This window comes from Phalangium opilio, unplaced genomic scaffold (assembly GCF_054372755.1).
Source record: "Phalangium opilio isolate 3A_F unplaced genomic scaffold, DU_Popi_V2 ptg000360l_1, whole genome shotgun sequence".
Classification (NCBI taxonomy): Eukaryota; Metazoa; Arthropoda; class Arachnida; order Opiliones; family Phalangiidae; genus Phalangium; species Phalangium opilio.
The window spans coordinates 3,008,266-3,026,647 of NW_028324230.1; the positions used below are offsets into that span (position 1 = coordinate 3,008,266).

At 38.1% G+C, this 18,382-nt stretch overlaps 36 non-coding genes and 27 pseudogenes across 36 annotated transcripts; all 63 read left to right on the top strand.

Moving 5' to 3' along the window:
• The first annotated feature begins 815 nt into the window (after nt 1-815).
• On the top strand, nt 816-918 carry LOC149599952 (5S ribosomal RNA; annotated as a pseudogene).
• A 122-nt stretch (nt 919-1,040) lies between these two features.
• On the top strand, nt 1,041-1,159 carry LOC149599953 (5S ribosomal RNA). The gene has a single exon (XR_016378838.1). It is a non-coding gene; the product is annotated as a 5S ribosomal RNA (ribosomal RNA).
• Nucleotides 1,160-1,296: 137 nt separating this feature from the next.
• Nucleotides 1,297-1,415, top strand: LOC149599954 (5S ribosomal RNA). Its single transcript, XR_016378839.1, has one exon. It is a non-coding gene; the product is annotated as a 5S ribosomal RNA (ribosomal RNA).
• A 141-nt stretch (nt 1,416-1,556) lies between these two features.
• On the top strand, nt 1,557-1,675 carry LOC149599955 (5S ribosomal RNA). Its single transcript, XR_016378840.1, has one exon. It is a non-coding gene; the product is annotated as a 5S ribosomal RNA (ribosomal RNA).
• A 134-nt stretch (nt 1,676-1,809) lies between these two features.
• Nucleotides 1,810-1,928, top strand: LOC149599956 (5S ribosomal RNA). The gene has a single exon (XR_016378096.1). It is a non-coding gene; the product is annotated as a 5S ribosomal RNA (ribosomal RNA).
• A 362-nt stretch (nt 1,929-2,290) lies between these two features.
• Nucleotides 2,291-2,409, top strand: LOC149599957 (5S ribosomal RNA). The gene has a single exon (XR_016378841.1). It is a non-coding gene; the product is annotated as a 5S ribosomal RNA (ribosomal RNA).
• A 137-nt stretch (nt 2,410-2,546) lies between these two features.
• On the top strand, nt 2,547-2,665 carry LOC149599958 (5S ribosomal RNA). The gene has a single exon (XR_016378842.1). It is a non-coding gene; the product is annotated as a 5S ribosomal RNA (ribosomal RNA).
• Nucleotides 2,666-2,806: 141 nt separating this feature from the next.
• Nucleotides 2,807-2,925, top strand: LOC149599959 (5S ribosomal RNA; annotated as a pseudogene).
• Nucleotides 2,926-3,059: 134 nt separating this feature from the next.
• Nucleotides 3,060-3,178, top strand: LOC149599960 (5S ribosomal RNA). Its single transcript, XR_016378097.1, has one exon. It is a non-coding gene; the product is annotated as a 5S ribosomal RNA (ribosomal RNA).
• A 362-nt stretch (nt 3,179-3,540) lies between these two features.
• Nucleotides 3,541-3,659, top strand: LOC149599961 (5S ribosomal RNA). Its single transcript, XR_016378844.1, has one exon. It is a non-coding gene; the product is annotated as a 5S ribosomal RNA (ribosomal RNA).
• Nucleotides 3,660-3,796: 137 nt separating this feature from the next.
• Nucleotides 3,797-3,899, top strand: LOC149599962 (5S ribosomal RNA; annotated as a pseudogene).
• Nucleotides 3,900-4,021: 122 nt separating this feature from the next.
• LOC149599963 (5S ribosomal RNA) lies at nt 4,022-4,140 on the top strand. Its single transcript, XR_016378845.1, has one exon. It is a non-coding gene; the product is annotated as a 5S ribosomal RNA (ribosomal RNA).
• A 137-nt stretch (nt 4,141-4,277) lies between these two features.
• On the top strand, nt 4,278-4,396 carry LOC149599964 (5S ribosomal RNA). The gene has a single exon (XR_016378846.1). It is a non-coding gene; the product is annotated as a 5S ribosomal RNA (ribosomal RNA).
• A 141-nt stretch (nt 4,397-4,537) lies between these two features.
• LOC149599965 (5S ribosomal RNA) lies at nt 4,538-4,656 on the top strand. The gene has a single exon (XR_016378847.1). It is a non-coding gene; the product is annotated as a 5S ribosomal RNA (ribosomal RNA).
• A 134-nt stretch (nt 4,657-4,790) lies between these two features.
• Nucleotides 4,791-4,909, top strand: LOC149599966 (5S ribosomal RNA; annotated as a pseudogene).
• Nucleotides 4,910-5,271: 362 nt separating this feature from the next.
• On the top strand, nt 5,272-5,390 carry LOC149599967 (5S ribosomal RNA). The gene has a single exon (XR_016378848.1). It is a non-coding gene; the product is annotated as a 5S ribosomal RNA (ribosomal RNA).
• A 135-nt stretch (nt 5,391-5,525) lies between these two features.
• Nucleotides 5,526-5,628, top strand: LOC149599968 (5S ribosomal RNA; annotated as a pseudogene).
• A 122-nt stretch (nt 5,629-5,750) lies between these two features.
• On the top strand, nt 5,751-5,869 carry LOC149599969 (5S ribosomal RNA). Its single transcript, XR_016378849.1, has one exon. It is a non-coding gene; the product is annotated as a 5S ribosomal RNA (ribosomal RNA).
• A 134-nt stretch (nt 5,870-6,003) lies between these two features.
• Nucleotides 6,004-6,122, top strand: LOC149599970 (5S ribosomal RNA; annotated as a pseudogene).
• A 362-nt stretch (nt 6,123-6,484) lies between these two features.
• LOC149599971 (5S ribosomal RNA) lies at nt 6,485-6,603 on the top strand. Its single transcript, XR_016378850.1, has one exon. It is a non-coding gene; the product is annotated as a 5S ribosomal RNA (ribosomal RNA).
• Nucleotides 6,604-6,738: 135 nt separating this feature from the next.
• Nucleotides 6,739-6,841, top strand: LOC149599972 (5S ribosomal RNA; annotated as a pseudogene).
• Nucleotides 6,842-6,963: 122 nt separating this feature from the next.
• On the top strand, nt 6,964-7,082 carry LOC149599973 (5S ribosomal RNA). The gene has a single exon (XR_016378687.1). It is a non-coding gene; the product is annotated as a 5S ribosomal RNA (ribosomal RNA).
• Nucleotides 7,083-7,219: 137 nt separating this feature from the next.
• Nucleotides 7,220-7,338, top strand: LOC149599974 (5S ribosomal RNA). Its single transcript, XR_016378346.1, has one exon. It is a non-coding gene; the product is annotated as a 5S ribosomal RNA (ribosomal RNA).
• A 362-nt stretch (nt 7,339-7,700) lies between these two features.
• LOC149599975 (5S ribosomal RNA) lies at nt 7,701-7,819 on the top strand. The gene has a single exon (XR_016378851.1). It is a non-coding gene; the product is annotated as a 5S ribosomal RNA (ribosomal RNA).
• Nucleotides 7,820-7,953: 134 nt separating this feature from the next.
• LOC149599976 (5S ribosomal RNA) lies at nt 7,954-8,072 on the top strand. Its single transcript, XR_016378098.1, has one exon. It is a non-coding gene; the product is annotated as a 5S ribosomal RNA (ribosomal RNA).
• Nucleotides 8,073-8,434: 362 nt separating this feature from the next.
• LOC149599977 (5S ribosomal RNA) lies at nt 8,435-8,553 on the top strand. Its single transcript, XR_016378852.1, has one exon. It is a non-coding gene; the product is annotated as a 5S ribosomal RNA (ribosomal RNA).
• A 137-nt stretch (nt 8,554-8,690) lies between these two features.
• Nucleotides 8,691-8,793, top strand: LOC149599978 (5S ribosomal RNA; annotated as a pseudogene).
• A 122-nt stretch (nt 8,794-8,915) lies between these two features.
• LOC149599979 (5S ribosomal RNA) lies at nt 8,916-9,034 on the top strand (annotated as a pseudogene).
• A 137-nt stretch (nt 9,035-9,171) lies between these two features.
• On the top strand, nt 9,172-9,290 carry LOC149599980 (5S ribosomal RNA). Its single transcript, XR_016378853.1, has one exon. It is a non-coding gene; the product is annotated as a 5S ribosomal RNA (ribosomal RNA).
• A 132-nt stretch (nt 9,291-9,422) lies between these two features.
• LOC149599981 (5S ribosomal RNA) lies at nt 9,423-9,541 on the top strand. The gene has a single exon (XR_016378099.1). It is a non-coding gene; the product is annotated as a 5S ribosomal RNA (ribosomal RNA).
• Nucleotides 9,542-9,903: 362 nt separating this feature from the next.
• Nucleotides 9,904-10,022, top strand: LOC149599982 (5S ribosomal RNA). The gene has a single exon (XR_016378855.1). It is a non-coding gene; the product is annotated as a 5S ribosomal RNA (ribosomal RNA).
• A 137-nt stretch (nt 10,023-10,159) lies between these two features.
• LOC149599983 (5S ribosomal RNA) lies at nt 10,160-10,278 on the top strand. The gene has a single exon (XR_016378680.1). It is a non-coding gene; the product is annotated as a 5S ribosomal RNA (ribosomal RNA).
• A 138-nt stretch (nt 10,279-10,416) lies between these two features.
• On the top strand, nt 10,417-10,519 carry LOC149599984 (5S ribosomal RNA; annotated as a pseudogene).
• Nucleotides 10,520-10,641: 122 nt separating this feature from the next.
• Nucleotides 10,642-10,760, top strand: LOC149599985 (5S ribosomal RNA; annotated as a pseudogene).
• A 137-nt stretch (nt 10,761-10,897) lies between these two features.
• LOC149599986 (5S ribosomal RNA) lies at nt 10,898-11,016 on the top strand (annotated as a pseudogene).
• A 134-nt stretch (nt 11,017-11,150) lies between these two features.
• Nucleotides 11,151-11,269, top strand: LOC149599987 (5S ribosomal RNA). Its single transcript, XR_016378100.1, has one exon. It is a non-coding gene; the product is annotated as a 5S ribosomal RNA (ribosomal RNA).
• A 136-nt stretch (nt 11,270-11,405) lies between these two features.
• Nucleotides 11,406-11,524, top strand: LOC149599988 (5S ribosomal RNA). Its single transcript, XR_016378101.1, has one exon. It is a non-coding gene; the product is annotated as a 5S ribosomal RNA (ribosomal RNA).
• Nucleotides 11,525-11,887: 363 nt separating this feature from the next.
• Nucleotides 11,888-12,005, top strand: LOC149599989 (5S ribosomal RNA; annotated as a pseudogene).
• Nucleotides 12,006-12,141: 136 nt separating this feature from the next.
• LOC149599990 (5S ribosomal RNA) lies at nt 12,142-12,260 on the top strand. The gene has a single exon (XR_016378856.1). It is a non-coding gene; the product is annotated as a 5S ribosomal RNA (ribosomal RNA).
• Nucleotides 12,261-12,397: 137 nt separating this feature from the next.
• On the top strand, nt 12,398-12,516 carry LOC149599991 (5S ribosomal RNA; annotated as a pseudogene).
• A 137-nt stretch (nt 12,517-12,653) lies between these two features.
• Nucleotides 12,654-12,772, top strand: LOC149599992 (5S ribosomal RNA; annotated as a pseudogene).
• Nucleotides 12,773-12,909: 137 nt separating this feature from the next.
• On the top strand, nt 12,910-13,012 carry LOC149599993 (5S ribosomal RNA; annotated as a pseudogene).
• A 122-nt stretch (nt 13,013-13,134) lies between these two features.
• Nucleotides 13,135-13,253, top strand: LOC149599994 (5S ribosomal RNA). Its single transcript, XR_016378740.1, has one exon. It is a non-coding gene; the product is annotated as a 5S ribosomal RNA (ribosomal RNA).
• Nucleotides 13,254-13,390: 137 nt separating this feature from the next.
• On the top strand, nt 13,391-13,509 carry LOC149599995 (5S ribosomal RNA; annotated as a pseudogene).
• A 137-nt stretch (nt 13,510-13,646) lies between these two features.
• LOC149599996 (5S ribosomal RNA) lies at nt 13,647-13,765 on the top strand. The gene has a single exon (XR_016378291.1). It is a non-coding gene; the product is annotated as a 5S ribosomal RNA (ribosomal RNA).
• A 137-nt stretch (nt 13,766-13,902) lies between these two features.
• LOC149599997 (5S ribosomal RNA) lies at nt 13,903-14,021 on the top strand (annotated as a pseudogene).
• Nucleotides 14,022-14,159: 138 nt separating this feature from the next.
• Nucleotides 14,160-14,262, top strand: LOC149599998 (5S ribosomal RNA; annotated as a pseudogene).
• Nucleotides 14,263-14,384: 122 nt separating this feature from the next.
• Nucleotides 14,385-14,503, top strand: LOC149599999 (5S ribosomal RNA; annotated as a pseudogene).
• Nucleotides 14,504-14,637: 134 nt separating this feature from the next.
• Nucleotides 14,638-14,756, top strand: LOC149600000 (5S ribosomal RNA). The gene has a single exon (XR_016378102.1). It is a non-coding gene; the product is annotated as a 5S ribosomal RNA (ribosomal RNA).
• Nucleotides 14,757-14,893: 137 nt separating this feature from the next.
• Nucleotides 14,894-15,012, top strand: LOC149600001 (5S ribosomal RNA). The gene has a single exon (XR_016378741.1). It is a non-coding gene; the product is annotated as a 5S ribosomal RNA (ribosomal RNA).
• A 137-nt stretch (nt 15,013-15,149) lies between these two features.
• LOC149600002 (5S ribosomal RNA) lies at nt 15,150-15,252 on the top strand (annotated as a pseudogene).
• Nucleotides 15,253-15,374: 122 nt separating this feature from the next.
• LOC149600003 (5S ribosomal RNA) lies at nt 15,375-15,493 on the top strand. The gene has a single exon (XR_016378742.1). It is a non-coding gene; the product is annotated as a 5S ribosomal RNA (ribosomal RNA).
• Nucleotides 15,494-15,630: 137 nt separating this feature from the next.
• On the top strand, nt 15,631-15,749 carry LOC149600004 (5S ribosomal RNA; annotated as a pseudogene).
• A 137-nt stretch (nt 15,750-15,886) lies between these two features.
• On the top strand, nt 15,887-16,005 carry LOC149600005 (5S ribosomal RNA). Its single transcript, XR_016378292.1, has one exon. It is a non-coding gene; the product is annotated as a 5S ribosomal RNA (ribosomal RNA).
• Nucleotides 16,006-16,142: 137 nt separating this feature from the next.
• Nucleotides 16,143-16,261, top strand: LOC149600006 (5S ribosomal RNA; annotated as a pseudogene).
• A 138-nt stretch (nt 16,262-16,399) lies between these two features.
• LOC149600007 (5S ribosomal RNA) lies at nt 16,400-16,502 on the top strand (annotated as a pseudogene).
• Nucleotides 16,503-16,624: 122 nt separating this feature from the next.
• LOC149600008 (5S ribosomal RNA) lies at nt 16,625-16,743 on the top strand (annotated as a pseudogene).
• A 134-nt stretch (nt 16,744-16,877) lies between these two features.
• On the top strand, nt 16,878-16,996 carry LOC149600009 (5S ribosomal RNA). The gene has a single exon (XR_016378103.1). It is a non-coding gene; the product is annotated as a 5S ribosomal RNA (ribosomal RNA).
• A 137-nt stretch (nt 16,997-17,133) lies between these two features.
• On the top strand, nt 17,134-17,252 carry LOC149600010 (5S ribosomal RNA). Its single transcript, XR_016378743.1, has one exon. It is a non-coding gene; the product is annotated as a 5S ribosomal RNA (ribosomal RNA).
• Nucleotides 17,253-17,389: 137 nt separating this feature from the next.
• LOC149600011 (5S ribosomal RNA) lies at nt 17,390-17,508 on the top strand (annotated as a pseudogene).
• A 137-nt stretch (nt 17,509-17,645) lies between these two features.
• LOC149600012 (5S ribosomal RNA) lies at nt 17,646-17,764 on the top strand. Its single transcript, XR_016378293.1, has one exon. It is a non-coding gene; the product is annotated as a 5S ribosomal RNA (ribosomal RNA).
• Nucleotides 17,765-17,901: 137 nt separating this feature from the next.
• On the top strand, nt 17,902-18,020 carry LOC149600013 (5S ribosomal RNA; annotated as a pseudogene).
• A 138-nt stretch (nt 18,021-18,158) lies between these two features.
• LOC149600014 (5S ribosomal RNA) lies at nt 18,159-18,277 on the top strand. Its single transcript, XR_016378681.1, has one exon. It is a non-coding gene; the product is annotated as a 5S ribosomal RNA (ribosomal RNA).
• Nucleotides 18,278-18,382: the final 105 nt, after the last annotated feature.

The following is an 18,382-nucleotide window of genomic DNA, read 5'->3' on the forward strand; positions in this document are numbered from 1 at the left end:
ATATCGAAAAAAATTATATATCGGCAATATATTTGCCATTTCAAGCAGTCATTTTCGAAGATGGCGCCCAAACTATACGTAACACGTCTTCAATATTCAAGTATGATGTTTAGACGGTCTTCAACATAATTATTACCAATTTTCATAATTTTTGAACCATATACTGTATCTAAATGACATTGATGGCGGCCATTTTCCAACATGGCGGCCAAACTATCTGACTAATGGCTTCAATATTTTACTATGAGATTCACACAGCTCTGATTATAATACCTATCAATTTTCATAGTTTTCCAACAACATGGTGAAATATACTGTACCTAGCATTAACGGCGGCCATTTTCCAATATGGCGACCAAACTATTCAACACAGAGATTTAAAATTTTGCCATGATGTTCACGTTGTACCAATCATAATGCCTACCAATTTTCATAATTTTTGAAGAAGAACGTGGAATACATTGTAGCTGTAATTCCAGGCGGCCATTTTCCAAGATGGCGGCGAAAGCTCGCGCTCTACAGCAGGGGACTTTTAGTATAATTTTTGTTGGGTCAAAAACAACACATGTACCAATTTTCATCTTTATGTTCAAATGTTCTAGGTCAAGCCCTTTTTTGGCCTATCTGTCCTGGCCTATTGGGAGGGAGACCACTTAGGAACACTGCGTGCCGTTGGCTTTTTCAATTTTTTTTCCTCTTTTAAATTCCAATAGATATGATAAAAGCAAACATATTTTCTTTGTGTTATTGTTTTAAAAAGATGATGGTTAATTTGTCTCACTTAATTTAAATTCGAATTATTATCTAGCACTCTCGGCAACGGCCATATCACGCTGAAAACACCGGTTCTCGTCCGATCACCGAAGTTAAGCAGCGTCGAGCGCAGTCAGTACTTGGAAACTTTGCGTGCCGTTGGCTTTTTCACTTTTATTTCCTCTTTTAAATTCCATGAGATATGAAAAAAGCAAACATATCTTCTTTTTCTTATTGATTTATAAAGATGAAGGTTAATTAAATTCGAATTATTAAATAGCACTCTCGGCAACGGCCATATCACGCTGAAAACACCGGTTCTCGTCCGATCACCGAAGTTAAGCAGCGTCGAGCGCAGTCAGTACTTGGGAGGGAGACCACTTAGGAACACTGCGTGCCGTTGGCTTTTTCACTTTTTTTTCCTCTTTTTAATTCCAATAGATATGAAAAAAGCAAACATATTTTCTTTTTGTTATTGTTTTAAAAAGATGAAGGTTAATTTGTCTCACTTAATTTAAATTCGAATTATTAAAAAGCACTCTTGGCAACGGCCATATCACGCTGAAAACACCGGTTCTCGTCCGATCACCGAAGTTAAGCAGCGTCGAGCGCAGTCAGTACTTGGGAGGGAGACCACTTAGGAACACTGCGTGCCGTTGGCTTTTTCACTTTTTTTTCCTCTTTTAAATTCCAATAGATATGAAAAAAGCCAACATATTTTCTTTTTGTTATTGTTTTAAAAAGATGAAGGTTAATTTGTCTTGAGCACTTAATTTAAATTCGAATTATTAAATAGCACTCTCGGCAACGGCCATATCACGCTGAAAACACCGGTTCTCGTCCGATCACCGAAGTTAAGCAGCGTCGAGCGCAGTCAGTACTTGGGAGGGAGACCACTTAGGAACACTGCGTGCCGTTGGCTTTTTCACTTTTTTTTCCTCTTTTAAATTCCTATAGATATGAAAAAAACAAACATATTTTCTTTTTGTTATTGTTTTAAAAAGATGGTCAATTTGTCTCACTTAATTTAAATTCGAATTATTATCCAGCACTCTCGGCAACGGCCATATCACGCTGAAAACACCGGTTCTCGTCGGATCACCGAAGTTAAGCAGCGTCGAGCGCAGTCAGTACTTGGGAGGGAGACCACTTAGGAACACTGCGTGCCGTTGGCTTTTTCACTTTTTTTTCCTCTTTTAAATTCCAATAGATATGAAAAAAGCCAACATATTTTCTTTTTGTTATGGTTTTAAAAAGATGAAGGTTAATTTGTCCCACTTAATTTAAATTCGAATTATTAAATAGCACTCTTGGCAACGGCCATATCACGCTGAAAACACCGGTTCTCGTCCGATCACCGAAGTTAAGCAGCGTCGAGCGCAGTCAGTACTTGGAAACTTTGCGTGGCGTTGGCATTTTCACTTTTATTTCCTCTTTTAAATTCCATCAGATATGAAAAAAGCAAACATATCTTCTTTTTCTTATTGATTTATAAAGATGAAGGTTAATTAAAATCAAATTATTAAATATCACTCTCGGCAACGGCCATATCACGCTGAAAACACCGGTTCTCGTCCGATCACCGAAGTTAAGCAGCGTCGAGCGCAGTCAGTACTTGGGAGGGAGACCACTTAGGAACACTGCGTGCCGTTGGCTTTTTCACTTTTTTTTCCTCTTTTTAATTCCAATAGATATGAAAAAAGCAAACATATTTTCTTTTTGTTATTGTTTTAAAAAGATGAAGGTTAATTTGTCTCACTTAATTTAAATTCGAATTATTAAATAGCACTCTTGGCAACGGCCATATCACGCTGAAAACACCGGTTCTCGTCCGATCACCGAAGTTAAGCAGCGTCGAGCGCAGTCAGTACTTGGGAGGGAGACCACTTAGGAACACTGCGTGCCGTTGGCTTTTTCACTTTTTTTTCCTCTTTTAAATTCCAATAGATATGAAAAAAGCCAACATATTTTCTTTTTGTTATTGTTTTAAAAAGATGAAGGTTAATTTGTCTTGAGCACTTAATTTAAATTCGAATTATTAAATAGCACTCTCGGCAACGGCCATATCACGCTGAAAACACCGGTTCTCGTCCGATCACCGAAGTTAAGCAGCGTCGAGCGCAGTCAGTACTTGGGAGGGAGACCACTTAGGAACACTGCGTGACGTTGGCTTTTTCACTTTTTTTTCCTCTTTTAAATTCCTATAGATATGAAAAAAACAAACATATTTTCTTTTTGTTATTGTTTTAAAAAGATGGTCAATTTGTCTCACTTAATTTAAATTCGAATTATTATCCAGCACTCTCGGCAACGGCCATATCACGCTGAAAACACCGGTTCTCGTCGGATCACCGAAGTTAAGCAGCGTCGAGCGCAGTCAGTACTTGGGAGGGAGACCACTTAGGAACACTGCGTGCCGTTGGCTTTTTCACTTTTTTTTCCTCTTTTAAATTCCAATAGATATGAAAAAAGCCAACATATTTTCTTTTTGTTATGGTTTTAAAAAGATGAAGGTTAATTTGTCCCACTTAATTTAAATTCGAATTATTAAATAGCACTCTTGGCCACGGCCATATCACGCTGAAAACACCGGTTCTCGTTAGATCACCGAAGTTAAGCAGCGTCGAGCGCAGTCAGTACTTGGAAACTTTGCGTGGCGTTGGCATTTTCACTTTTATTTCCTCTTTTAAATTCCATCAGATATGAAAAAAGCAAACATATCTTCTTTTTCTTATTGATTTATAAAGATGAAGGTTAATTAAAATCAAATTATTAAATATCACTCTCGGCAACGGCCATATCACGCTGAAAACACCGGTTCTCGTCCGATCACCGAAGTTAAGCAGCGTCGAGCGCAGTCAGTACTTGGGAGGGAGACCACTTAGGAACACTGCGTGCCGTTGGCTTTTTCAATTTTTTTTCCTCTTTTAAATTCCAATAGATATGATAAAAGCAAACATATTTTCTTTGTGTTATTGTTTTAAAAAGATGATGGTTAATTTGTCTCACTTAATTTAAATTCGAATTATTATCTAGCACTCTCGGCAACGGCCATATCACGCTGAAAACACCGGTTCTCGTCCGATCACCGAAGTTAAGCAGCGTCGAGCGCAGTCAGTACTTGGAAACTTTGCGTGCCGTTGGCTTTTTCACTTTTATTTCCTCTTTTAAATTCCATGAGATATGAAAAAAGCAAACATATCTTCTTTTTCTTATTGATTTATAAAGATGAAGGTTAATTAAATTCGAATTATTAAATAGCACTCTCGGCAACGGCCATATCACGCTGAAAACACCGGTTCTCGTCCGATCACCGAAGTTAAGCAGCGTCGAGCGCAGTCAGTACTTGGGAGGGAGACCACTTAGGAACACTGCGTGCCGTTGGCTTTTTCACTTTTTTTTCCTCTTTTTAATTCCAATAGATATGAAAAAAGCAAACATATTTTCTTTTTGTTATTGTTTTAAAAAGATGAAGGTTAATTTGTCTCACTTAATTTAAATTCGAATTATTAAATAGCACTCTTGGCAACGGCCATATCACGCTGAAAACACCGGTTCTCGTCCGATCACCGAAGTTAAGCAGCGTCGAGCGCAGTCAGTACTTGGGAGGGAGACCACTTAGGAACACTGCGTGCCGTTGGCTTTTTCACTTTTTTTTCCTCTTTTAAATTCCAATAGATATGAAAAAAGCCAACATATTTTCTTTTTGTTATTGTTTTTAAAAGATGAAGGTTAATTTGTCTTGAGCACTTAATTTAAATTCGAATTATTAAATAGCACTCTCGGCAACGGCCATATCACGCTGAAAACACCGGTTCTCGTCCGATCACCGAAGTTAAGCAGCGTCGAGCGCAGTCAGTACTTGGGAGGGAGACCACTTAGGAACACTGCGTGCCGTTGGCTTTTTCACTTTTTTTTCCTCTTTTAAATTCCTATAGATATGAAAAAAACAAACATATTTTCTTTTTGTTATTGTTTTAAAAAGATGGTCAATTTGTCTCACTTAATTTAAATTCGAATTATTATCCAGCACTCTCGGCAACGGCCATATCACGCTGAAAACACCGGTTCTCGTCGGATCACCGAAGTTAAGCAGCGTCGAGCGCAGTCAGTACTTGGGAGGGAGACCACTTAGGAACACTGCCTGCCGTTGGCTTTTTCACTTTTTTTTCCTCTTTTAAATTCCAATAGATATGAAAAAAGCCAACATATTTTCTTTTTGTTATGGTTTTAAAAAGATGAAGGTTAATTTGTCCCACTTAATTTAAATTCGAATTATTAAATAGCACTCTTGGCAACGGCCATATCACGCTGAAAACACCGGTTCTCGTCCGATCACCGAAGTTAAGCAGCGTCGAGCGCAGTCAGTACTTGGAAACTTTGCGTGGCGTTGGCATTTTCACTTTTATTTCCTCTTTTAAATTCCATCAGATATGAAAAAAGCAAACATATCTTCTTTTTCTTATTGATTTATAAAGATGAAGGTTAATTAAAATCAAATTATTAAATATCACTCTCGGCAACGGCCATATCACGCTGAAAACACCGGTTCTCGTCCGATCACCGAAGTTAAGCAGCGTCGAGCGCAGTCAGTACTTGGGAGGGAGACCACTTAGGAACACTGCGTGCCGTTGGCTTTTTCAATTTTTTTTCCTCTTTTAAATTCCAATAGATATGATAAAAGCAAACATATTTTCTTTGTTTTTGTTTTAAAAAGATGATGGTTAATTTGTCTCACTTAATTTAAATTCGAATTATTATCTAGCACTCTCGGCAACGGCCATATCACGCTGAAAACACCGGTTCTCGTCCGATCACCGAAGTTAAGCAGCGTCGAGCGCAGTCAGTACTTGGAAACTTTGCGTGCCGTTGGCTTTTTCACTTTTATTTCCTCTTTTAAATTCCATGAGATATGAAAAAAGCAAACATATCTTCTTTTTCTTATTGATTTATAAAGATGAAGGTTAATTAAATTCGAATTATTAAATAGCACTCTCGGCAACGGCCATATCACGCTGAAAACACCGGTTCTCGTCCGATCACCGAAGTTAAGCAGCGTCGAGCGCAGTCAGTACTTGGGAGGGAGACCACTTAGGAACACTGCGTGCCGTTGGCTTTTTCACTTTTTTTTCCTCTTTTAAATTCCTATAGATATGAAAAAAACAAACATATTTTCTTTTTGTTATTGTTTTAAAAAGATGGTCAATTTGTCTCACTTAATTTAAATTCGAATTATTATCCAGCACTCTCGGCAACGGCCATATCACGCTGAAAACACCGGTTCTCGTCGGATCACCGAAGTTAAGCAGCGTCGAGCGCAGTCAGTACTTGGGAGGGAGACCACTTAGGAACACTGCCTGCCGTTGGCTTTTTCACTTTTTTTTCCTCTTTTAAATTCCAATAGATATGAAAAAAGCCAACATATTTTCTTTTTGTTATGGTTTTAAAAAGATGAAGGTTAATTTGTCCCACTTAATTTAAATTCGAATTATTAAATAGCACTCTTGGCAACGGCCATATCACGCTGAAAACACCGGTTCTCGTCCGATCACCGAAGTTAAGCAGCGTCGAGCGCAGTCAGTACTTGGAAACTTTGCGTGGCGTTGGCATTTTCACTTTTATTTCCTCTTTTAAATTCCATCAGATATGAAAAAAGCAAACATATCTTCTTTTTCTTATTGATTTATAAAGATGAAGGTTAATTAAAATCAAATTATTAAATATCACTCTCGGCAACGGCCATATCACGCTGAAAACACCGGTTCTCGTCCGATCACCGAAGTTAAGCAGCGTCGAGCGCAGTCAGTACTTGGGAGGGAGACCACTTAGGAACACTGCGTGCCGTTGGCTTTTTCAATTTTTTTTCCTCTTTTAAATTCCAATAGATATGATAAAAGCAAACATATTTTCTTTGTTTTTGTTTTAAAAAGATGATGGTTAATTTGTCTCACTTAATTTAAATTCGAATTATTATCTAGCACTCTCGGCAACGGCCATATCACGCTGAAAACACCGGTTCTCGTCCGATCACCGAAGTTAAGCAGCGTCGAGCGCAGTCAGTACTTGGAAACTTTGCGTGCCGTTGGCTTTTTCACTTTTATTTCCTCTTTTAAATTCCATGAGATATGAAAAAAGCAAACATATCTTCTTTTTCTTATTGATTTATAAAGATGAAGGTTAATTAAATTCGAATTATTAAATAGCACTCTCGGCAACGGCCATATCACGCTGAAAACACCGGTTCTCGTCCGATCACCGAAGTTATGCAGCGTCGAGCGCAGTCAGTACTTGGGAGGGAGACCACTTAGGAACACTGCGTGCCGTTGGCTTTTTCACTTTTTTTTCCTCTTTTTAATTCCAATAGATATGAAAAAAGCAAACATATTTTCTTTTTGTTATTGTTTTAAAAAGATGAAGGTTAATTTGTCTCACTTAATTTAAATTCGAATTATTAAATAGCACTCTTGGCAACGGCCATATCACGCTGAAAACACCGGTTCTCGTCCGATCACCGAAGTTAAGCAGCTTCGAGCGCAGTCAGTACTTGGGAGGGAGACCACTTAGGAACACTGCGTGCCGTTGGCTTTTTCACTTTTTTTTCCTCTTTTAAATTCCAATAGATATGAAAAAAGCCAACATATTTTCTCTTTGTTATGGTTTTAAAAAGATGAAGGTTAATTTGTCCCACTTAATTTAAATTCGAATTATTAAATAGCACTCTTGGCAACGGCCATATCACGCTGAAAACACCGGTTCTCGTCCGATCACCGAAGTTAAGCAGCGTCGAGCGCAGTCAGTACTTGGAAACTTTGCGTGGTGTTGGCATTTTCACTTTTATTTCCTCTTTTAAATTCCATCAGATATGAAAAAAGCAAACATATCTTCTTTTTCTTATTGATTTATAAAGATGAAGGTTAATTAAATTCAAATTATTAAATATCACTCTCGGCAACGGCCATATCACGCTGAAAACACCGGTTCTCGTCCGATCACCGAAGTTAAGCAGCGTCGAGCGCAGTCAGTACTTGGGAGGGAGACCACTTAGGAACACTGCGTGCCGTTGGCTTTTTCACTTTTTTTTCCACTTTTAAATTCCAATAGATATGAAAAAAGCAAACATATTTTCTTTTTGTTATTGTTTTAAAAAGATGGTCAATTTGTCTCACTTAATTTAAATTCGAATTATTATCCAGCACTCTCGGCAACGGCCATATCACGCTGAAAACACCGGTTCTCGTCGGATCACCGAAGTTAAGCAGCGTCGAGCGCAGTCAGTACTTGGGAGGGAGACCACTTAGGAACACTGCGTGCCGTTGGCTTTTTCACTTTTTTTTCCTCTTTTAAATTCCAATAGATATGAAAAAAGCCAACATATTTTCTTTTTGTTATGGTTTTAAAAAGATGAAGGTTAATTTGTCCCACTTAATTTAAATTCGAATTATTAAATAGCACTCTTGGCAACGGCCATATCACGCTGAAAACACCGGTTCTCGTCCGATCACCGAAGTTAAGCAGCGTCGAGCGCAGTCAGTACTTGGAAACTTTGCGTGGTGTTGGCATTTTCACTTTTATTTCCTCTTTTAAATTCCATCAGATATGAAAAAAGCAAACATATCTTCTTTTTCTTATTGATTTATAAAGATGAAGGTTAATTAAATTCAAATTATTAAATATCACTCTCGGCAACGGCCATATCACGCTGAAAACACCGGTTCTCGTCCGATCACCGAAGTTAAGCAGCGTCGAGCGCAGTCAGTACTTGGGAGGGAGACCACTTAGGAACACTGCGTGCCGTTGGCTTTTTCACTTTTTTTTCCACTTTTAAATTCCAATAGATATGAAAAAAGCAAACATATTTTCTTTTTGTTATTGTTTTAAAAAGATGAAGGTTAATTTGTCTCACTTAATTTAAATTCGAATTATTAAATAGCACTCTCGGCAACGGCCATATCACGCTGAAAACACCGGTTCTCGTGCGATCACCGAAGTTAAGCAGCGTCGAGCGCAGTCAGTACTTGGAAACTTTGCGTGCCGTTGGCTTTTTCACTTTTATTTTGTCTTTTAAATTCCATGAGATATGAAAAAAGCAAACATATCTTCTCTTTCTTTTTGATTTATAAAGATGAAGGTTAATTAAATTCGAATTATTAAATAGCACTCTCGGCAACGGCCATATCACGCTGAAAACACCGGTTCTCGTCCGATAACCGAAGTTAAGCAGCGTCGAGCGCAGTCAGTACTTGGGAGGGAGACCACTTAGGAACACTGCGCGCTGTTGGCTTTTTCACGTTTTTTTCCTCTTTTAAATTCCAATAGATATGAAAAAAGCCTACATATTTTCTTTTTGTTATTGTTTTAAAAAGATGAAGGTTAATTTGTCTCACTTAATTTAAATTCGAATTATTAAATAGCACTCTCGGCAACGGCCATATCACGCTGAAAACACCGGTTCTCGTCCGATCACCGAAGTTAAGCAGCGTCGAGCGCAGTCAGTACTTGGGAGGGAGACCACTTAGGAACACTGCGTGCCGTTGGCTTTTTCACTTTTTTTTTCTTTTAAATTCCTATAGATATGAAAAAAGCAAACATATTTTCTTTTTGTTATTGTTTTAAAAAGATGGTCAATTTGTCTCACTTAATTTAAATTCGAATTATTATCCAGCACTCTCGGCAACGGCCATATCACGCTGAAAACACCGGTTCTCGTCGGATCACCGAAGTTAAGCAGCGTCGAGCGCAGTCAGTACTTGGGAGGGAGACCACTTAGGAACACTGCGTGCCGTTGGCTTTTTCACTTTTTTTTCCTCTTTTAAATTCCAATAGATATGAAAAAAGCCAACATATTTTCTTTTTGTTATGGTTTTAAAAAGATGAAGGTTAATTTGTCCCACTTAATTTAAATTCGAATTATTAAATAGCACTCTTGGCAACGGCCATATCACGCTGAAAACACCGGTTCTCGTCCGATCACCGAAGTTAAGCAGCGTCGAGCGCAGTAAGTACTTGGAAACTTTGCGTGGCGTTGGCATTTTCACTTTTATTTCCTCTTTTAAATTCCATCAGATATGAAAAAAGCAAACATATCTTCTTTTTCTTATTGATTTATAAAGATGAAGGTTAATTAAATTCAAATTATTAAATAGCACTCTCGGCAACGGCCATATCACGCTGAAAACACCGGTTCTCGTCCGATCACCGAAGTTAAGCAGCGTCGAGCGCAGTCAGTACTTGGGAGGGAGACCACTTAGGAACACTGCGTGCCGTTGGCTTTTTCACTTTTTTTTCCTCTTTTAAATTCCTATAGATATGAAAAAAGCAAACATATTTTCTTTTTGTTATTGTTTTAGAAAGATGAAGGTCAATTTGTCTCACTTAATTTAAATTCGAATTATTATCTAGCACTCTTGGCAACGGCCATATCACGCTGAAAACACCGGTTCTCGTCCGATCACCGAAGTTAAGCAGCGTCGAGCGCAGTCAGTACTTGGGAGAGAGACCACTTAGGAACACTGCGTGCCGTTGGCTTTTTCACTTTTTTTTTCCTCTTTTAAAATCCAATAGATATGAAAAAAGCAAACATATTTTCTTTTTGTTATTGTTTTAGAAAGATGAAGGTCAATTTGTCTCACTTAATTTAAATTCGAATTATTATCTAGCACTCTTGGCAACGGCCATATCACGCTGAAAACACCGGTTCTCGTCCGATCACCGAAGTTAAGCAGCGTCGAGCGCAGTCAGTACTTGGAAACTCTGCGTGCCGTTGGCTTTTTCACTTTTATTTCCCCTTTTAAATTCCATGAGATATGAAAAAAGCAAACATATCTTCTTTTTCTTATTGATTTATAAAGATGAAGGTTAATTTGATTCAAATTATTAAATAACACTCTCGGCAACGGCCATATAACGCTGAAAACACCGGTTCTCGTCCGATCACCGAAGTTAAGCAGCGTCGAGCGCAGTCAATGCTTGGGAGGGAGACCACTTAGGAACACTGCGTGCCGTTGGCTTTTTCACTTTTTTTTCCTCTTTTAAATTCCTATAGATATGAAAAAAGCAAACATATTTTCTTTTTGTTATTGTTTTAAAAAGATGAAAGTCAATTTGTCTCACTTAATTTAAATTCGAATTATTATCTAGCACTCTTGGCAACGGCCATATCACGCTGAAAACACCGGTTCTCGTCCGATCACGAAAGTTAAGCAGCGTCGAGCGCAGTCAGTACTTGGGAGGGAGACCACTTAGGAACACTGCGTGCCGTTGGCTTTTTCACTTTTTTTTCCTCATTTAAAATCCGATAGATATGAAAAAAGCAAACATATTTTCTTTTTGTTATTGTTTTAGAAAGATGGTCAATTTGTCTCACTTAATTTAAATTCGAATTATTATCTATCACTCTTGGCAACGGCCATATCACGCTGAAAACACCGGTTCTCGTCGGATCACCGAAGTTAAGCAGCGTCGAGCGCAGTCAGTACTTGGGAGGGAGACCACTTAGGAACACTGCGTGCCGTTGGCTTTTTCACTTTTTTTCCTCTTTTAAATTCCAAAAGATATGAAAAAAGCAAACATATTTTCTTTTTGTTATTGTTTTAAAAAGATGAAGGTTAATTTGTCTCACTTAATTTAAATTCGAATTATAAAATTGCACTCTCGGCAACGGCCATATCACGCTGAAAACACCGGTTCTCGTCGGATCACCGAAGTTAAGCAGCGTCGAGCGCAGTCAGTACTTGGGAGGGAGACCACTTAGGAACACTGCGTGCCGTTGGCTTTTTCACTTTTTTTTCCTCTTTTAAATTCCAATAGATATGAAAAAAGCAAACATATTTTCTTTTTGTTATTGTTTTAAAAAGATGAAGGTTAATTTGTCTCAATTAATTTAAATTCGAATTATTAAATAGCACTCTCTGCAACGGCCATATCACGCTGAAAACACCGGATCTCGTCCGATCACCAAAGTTAAGCAGCGTCGAGCGCAGTCAGTACTTGGAAACTTTGCGTGCCGTTGGCTTTTTCACTTTTATTTCCTTTTTTAAATTCCATGAGATATGAAAAAAGCAAACATATCTTCTCTTTCTTATTGATTTATAAAGATGAAGGTTAATTAAATTCGAATTATTAAATAGCACTCTCGGCAAATGCCATATCACGCTGAAAACACCGGTTCTCGTCCGATCACCGAAGTTAAGCAGCGTCGAGCGCAGTCAGTACTTGGGAGAGAGACCACTTAGGAACACTGCGTGCCGTTGGCTTTTTCACTTTTTTTCCTCTTTTAAAATCCAATAGATATGAAAAAAGCAAACATATTTTCTTTTTGTTATTGTTTTAGAAAGATGAAGGTCAATTTGTCTCACTTAATTTAAATTCGAATTATTATCTAGCACTCTTGGCAACGGCCATATCACGCTGAAAACACCGGTTCTCGTCCGATCACCGAAGTTAAGCAGCGTCGAGCGCAGTCAGTACTTGGGAGGGAGACCACTTAGGAACACTGCGTGCCGTTGGCTTTTTCACTTTTTTTTCCTCATTTAAAATCCGATAGATATGAAAAAAGCAAACATATTTTCTTTTTGTTATTGTTTTAGAAAGATGAAGGTCAATTTGTCTCACTTAATTTAAATTCGAATTATTATCTATCACTCTTGGCAACGGCCATATCACGCTGAAAACACCGGTTCTCGTCGGATCACCGAAGTTAAGCAGCGTCGAGCGCAGTCAGTACTTGGGAGGGAGACCACTTAGGAACACTGCGTGCCGTTAGCTTTTTCACTTTTTTTTCCTCTTTTAAATTCCAATAGATATGAAAAAAGCAAACATATTTTCTTTTTGTTATTGTTTTAAAAAGATGAAGGTTAATTTGTCTCACTTAATTTAAATTCGAATTATAAAATTGCACTCTCGGCAACAACCATATCACGCTGAAAACACCGGTTCTCGTCGGATCACCGAAGTTAAGCAGCGTCGAGCGCAGTCAGTACTTGGGAGGGAGACCACTTAGGAACACTGCGTGCCGTTGGCTTTTTCACTTTTTTTTCCTCTTTTAAATTCCAATAGATATGAAAAAAGCAAACATATTTTCTTTTTGTTATTGTTTTAAAAAGATGAAGGTTAATTTGTCTCACTTAATTTAAATTCGAATTATTAAATAGCACTCTCGGCAACGGCCATATCACGCTGAAAACACCGGTTCTCGTCCGATCACCAAAGTTAAGCAGCGTCGAGCGCAGTCAGTACTTGGAAACTTAGCGTGCCGTTGGCTTTTTCACTTTTATTTCCTTTTTTAAATTCCATGAGATATCAAAAAAGCAAACATATCTTCTCTTTCTTATTGATTTATAAAGATGAAGGTTAATTAAATTCGAATTATTAAATAGCACTCTCGGCAACGGCCATATCACGCTGAAAACACCGGTTCTCGTCCGATAACCGAAGTTAAGCAGCGTCGAGCGCAGTCAGTACTTAGGAGGGAGACCACTTAGGAACACTGCGTGCCGTTGGCTTTTTCACTTTTTTTTCCTCTTTTAAATTCCTATAGATATGAAAAAAGCAAACATATTTTCTTTTTGTTATTGTTTTAAAAAGATGAAGGTTAATTTGTCTCACTTAATTTAAATTCGAATTATTAAATAGCACTCTCGGCAACGGCCATATCACGCTGAAAACACCGGTTCTCGTCGGATCACCGAAGTTAAGCAGCGTCGTGCGCAGTCAGTACTTGGGAGGGAGACCACTTAGGAACACTGCGTGCCGTTGGCTTTTTCACTTTTTTTTCCTCTTTTAAATTCCAATAGATATGAAAAAAGCAAACATATTTTCTTTTTGTTATTGTTTTAAAAAGATGAAGGTTAATTTGTCTCACTTAATTTAAATTCGAATTATTAAATAGCACTCTCGGCAACGGCCATATCACGCTGAAAACACCGGTTCTCGTCCGATCACCAAAGTTAAGCAGCGTCGAGCGCAGTCAGTACTTGGGAGGGAGACCACTTAGGAACACTGCGTGCCGTTGGCTTTTTCACTTTTTTTTCCTCTTTTAAATTCCTATAGATATGAAAAAAGCAAACATATTTTCTTTTTGTTATTGTTTTAAAAAGATGAAGGTCAATTTGTCTCACTTAATTTAAGTTCGAATTATTATCTAGCACTCTTGGCAACGGCCATATCACGCTGAAAACACCGGTTCTCGTCGGATCACCGAAGTTAAGCAGCGTCGAGCGCAGTCAGTACTTGGGAGAGAGACCACTTAGGAACACTGCGTGCCGTTGGCTTTTTCACTTTTTTTTTCCTCTTTTAAAATCCAATAGATATGAAAAAAGCAAACATATTTTCTTTTTGTTATTGTTTTAGAAAGATGAAGGTCAATTTGTCTCACTTAATTTAAATTCGAATTATTATCTAGCACTCTTGGCAACGGCCATATCACGCTGAAAACACCGGTTCTCGTCCGATCACCGAAGTTAAGCAGCGTCGAGCGCAGTCAGTACTTGGAAACTCTGCGTGCCGTTGGCTTTTTCACTTTTATTTCCCCTTTTAAATTCCATGAGATATGAAAAAAGCAAACATATCTTCTTTTTCTTATTGATTTATAAAGATGAAGGTTAATTAAATTCAAATTATTAAATAACACTCTCGGCAACGGCCATATAACGCTGAAAACACCGGTTCTCGTCCGATCACCGAAGTTAAGCAGCGTCGAGCGCAGTCAATGCTTGGGAGGGAGACCACTTAGGAACACTGCGTGCCGTTGGCTTTTTCACTTTTTTTTCCTCATTTAAAATCCGATAGATATGAAAAAAGCAAACATATTTTCTTTTTGTTATTGTTTTAGAAAGATGGTCAATTTGTCTCACTTAATTTAAATTCGAATTATTATCTAGCACTCTTGGCAACGGCCATATCACGCTGAAAACACCGGTTCTCGTCGGATCACCGAAGTTAAGCAGCGTCGAGCGCAGTCAGTACTTGGGAGGGAGACCACTTAGGAACACTGCGTGCCGTTGGCTTTTTCACTTTTTTTTCCTCTTTTAAATTCCTATAGATATGAAAAAAGCAAACATATTTTCTTTTTGTTATTGTTTTAAAAAGATGAAAGTCAATTTGTCTCACTTAATTTAAATTCGAATTATTATCTAGCACTCTTGGCAACGGCCATATCACGCTGAAAACACCGGTTCTCGTCCGATAACCGAAGTTAAGCAGCGTCGAGCGCAGTCAGTACTTAGGAGGGAGACCACTTAGGAACACTGCGTGCCGTTGGCTTTTTCACTTTTTTTTCCTCTTTTAAATTCCTATAGATATGAAAAAAGCAAACATATTTTCTTTTTGTTATTGTTTTAAAAAGATGAAGGTTAATTTGTCTCACTTAATTTAAATTCGAATTATTAAATAGCACTCTCGGCAACGGCCATATCACGCTGAAAACACCGGTTCTCGTCCGATCACCAAAGTTAAGCAGCGTCGAGCGCAGTCAGTACTTGGAAACTTAGCGTGCCGTTGGCTTTTTCACTTTTATTTCCTTTTTTAAATTCCATGAGATATCAAAAAAGCAAACATATCTTCTCTTTCTTATTGATTTATAAAGATGAAGGTTAATTAAATTCGAATTATTAAATAGCACTCTCGGCAACGGCCATATCACGCTGAAAACACCGGTTCTCGTCCGATAACCGAAGTTAAGCAGCGTCGAGCGCAGTCAGTACTTAGGAGGGAGACCACTTAGGAACACTGCGTGCCGTTGGCTTTTTCACTTTTTTTTCCTCTTTTAAATTCCTATAGATATGAAAAAAGCAAACATATTTTCTTTTTGTTATTGTTTTAAAAAGATGAAGGTTAATTTGTCTCACTTAATTTAAATTCGAATTATTAAATAGCACTCTCGGCAACGGCCATATCACGCTGAAAACACCGGTTCTCGTCGGATCACCGAAGTTAAGCAGCGTCGTGCGCAGTCAGTACTTGGGAGGGAGACCACTTAGGAACACTGCGTGCCGTTGGCTTTTTCACTTTTTTTTCCTCTTTTAAATTCCAATAGATATGAAAAAAGCAAACATATTTTCTTTTTGTTATTGTTTTAAAAAGATGAAGGTTAATTTGTCTCACTTAATTTAAATTCGAATTATTAAATAGCACTCTCGGCAACGGCCATATCACGCTGAAAACACCGGTTCTCGTCCGATCACCAAAGTTAAGCAGCGTCGAGCGCAGTCAGTACTTGGGAGGGAGACCACTTAGGAACACTGCGTGCCGTTGGCTTTTTCACTTTTTTTTCCTCTTTTAAATTCCTATAGATATGAAAAAAGCAAACATATTTTCTTTTTGTTATTGTTTTAAAAAGATGAAGGTCAATTTGTCTCACTTAATTTAAGTTCGAATTATTATCTAGCACTCTTGGCAACGGCCATATCACGCTGAAAACACCGGTTCTCGTCGGATCACCGAAGTTAAGCAGCGTCGAGCGCAGTCAGTACTTGGGAGAGAGACCACTTAGGAACACTGCGTGCCGTTGGCTTTTTCACTTTTTTTTTCCTCTTTTAAAATCCAATAGATATGAAAAAAGCAAACATATTTTCTTTTTGTTATTGTTTTAGAAAGATGAAGGTCAATTTGTCTCACTTAATTTAAATTCGAATTATTATCTAGCACTCTTGGCAACGGCCATATCACGCTGAAAACACCGGTTCTCGTCCGATCACCGAAGTTAAGCAGCGTCGAGCGCAGTCAGTACTTGGAAACTCTGCGTGCCGTTGGCTTTTTCACTTTTATTTCCCCTTTTAAATTCCATGAGATATGAAAAAAGCAAACATATCTTCTTTTTCTTATTGATTTATAAAGATGAAGGTTAATTAAATTCAAATTATTAAATAACACTCTCGGCAACGGCCATATAACGCTGAAAACACCGGTTCTCGTCCGATCACCGAAGTTAAGCAGCGTCGAGCGCAGTCAATGCTTGGGAGGGAGACCACTTAGGAACACTGCGTGCCGTTGGCTTTTTCACTTTTTTTTCCTCATTTAAAATCCGATAGATATGAAAAAAGCAAACATATTTTCTTTTTGTTATTGTTTTAGAAAGATGGTCAATTTGTCTCACTTAATTTAAATTCGAATTATTATCTAGCACTCTTGGCAACGGCCATATCACGCTGAAAACACCGGTTCTCGTCGGATCACCGAAGTTAAGCAGCGTCGAGCGCAGTCAGTACTTGGGAGGGAGACCACTTAGGAACACTGCGTGCCGTTGGCTTTTTCACTTTTTTTTCCTCTTTTAAATTCCTATAGATATGAAAAAAGCAAACATATTTTCTTTTTGTTATTGTTTTAAAAAGATGAAAGTCAATTTGTCTCACTTAATTTAAATTCGAATTATTATCTAGCACTCTTGGCAACGGCCATATCACGCTGAAAACACCGGTTCTCGTCCGATAACCGAAGTTAAGCAGCGTCGAGCGCAGTCAGTACTTAGGAGGGAGACCACTTAGGAACACTGCGTGCCGTTGGCTTTTTCACTTTTTTTTCCTCTTTTAAATTCCTATAGATATGAAAAAAGCAAACATATTTTCTTTTTGTTATTGTTTTAAAAAGATGAAGGTTAATTTGTCTCACTTAATTTAAATTCGAATTATTAAATAGCACTCTCGGCAACGGCCATATCACGCTGAAAACACCGGTTCTCGTCGGATCACCGAAGTTAAGCAGCGTCGTGCGCAGTCAGTACTTGGGAGGGAGACCACTTAGGAACACTGCGTGCCGTTGGCTTTTTCACTTTTTTTTCCTCTTTTAAATTCCAATAGATATGAAAAAAGCAAACATATTTTCTTTTTGTTATTGTTTTAAAAAGATGAAGGTTAATTTGTCTCACTTAATTTAAATTCGAATTATTAAATAGCACTCTCGGCAACGGCCATATCACGCTGAAAACACCGGTTCTCGTCCGATCACCAAAGTTAAGCAGCGTCGAGCGCAGTCAGTACTTGGGAGGGAGACCACTTAGGAACACTGCGTGCCGTTGGCTTTTTCACTTTTTTTTCCTCTTTTAAATTCCTATAGATATGAAAAAAGCAAACATATTTTCTTTTTGTTATTGTTTTAAAAAGATGAAGGTCAATTTGTCTCACTTAATTTAAGTTCGAATTATTATCTAGCACTCTTGGCAACGGCCATATCACGCTGAAAACACCGGTTCTCGTCGGATCACCGAAGTTAAGCAGCGTCGAGCGCAGTCAGTACTTGGGAGAGAGACCACTTAGGAACACTGCGTGCCGTTGGCTTTTTCACTTTTTTTTTCCTCTTTTAAAATCCAATAGATATGAAAAAAGCAAACATATTTTCTTTTTGTTATTGTTTTAGAAAGATGAAGGTCAATTTGTCTCACTTAATTTAAATTCGAATTATTATCTAGCACTCTTGGCAACGGCCATATCACGCTGAAAACACCGGTTCTCGTCCGATCACCGAAGTTAAGCAGCGTCGAGCGCAGTCAGTACTTGGGAGAGAGACCACTTAGGAACACTGCGTGCCGTTGGCTTTTTCACTTTTTTTTTCCTCTTTTAAAATCCAATAGATATGAAAAAAGCAAACATATTTTCTTTTTGTTATTGTTTTAGAAAGATGAAGGTCAATTTGTCTCACT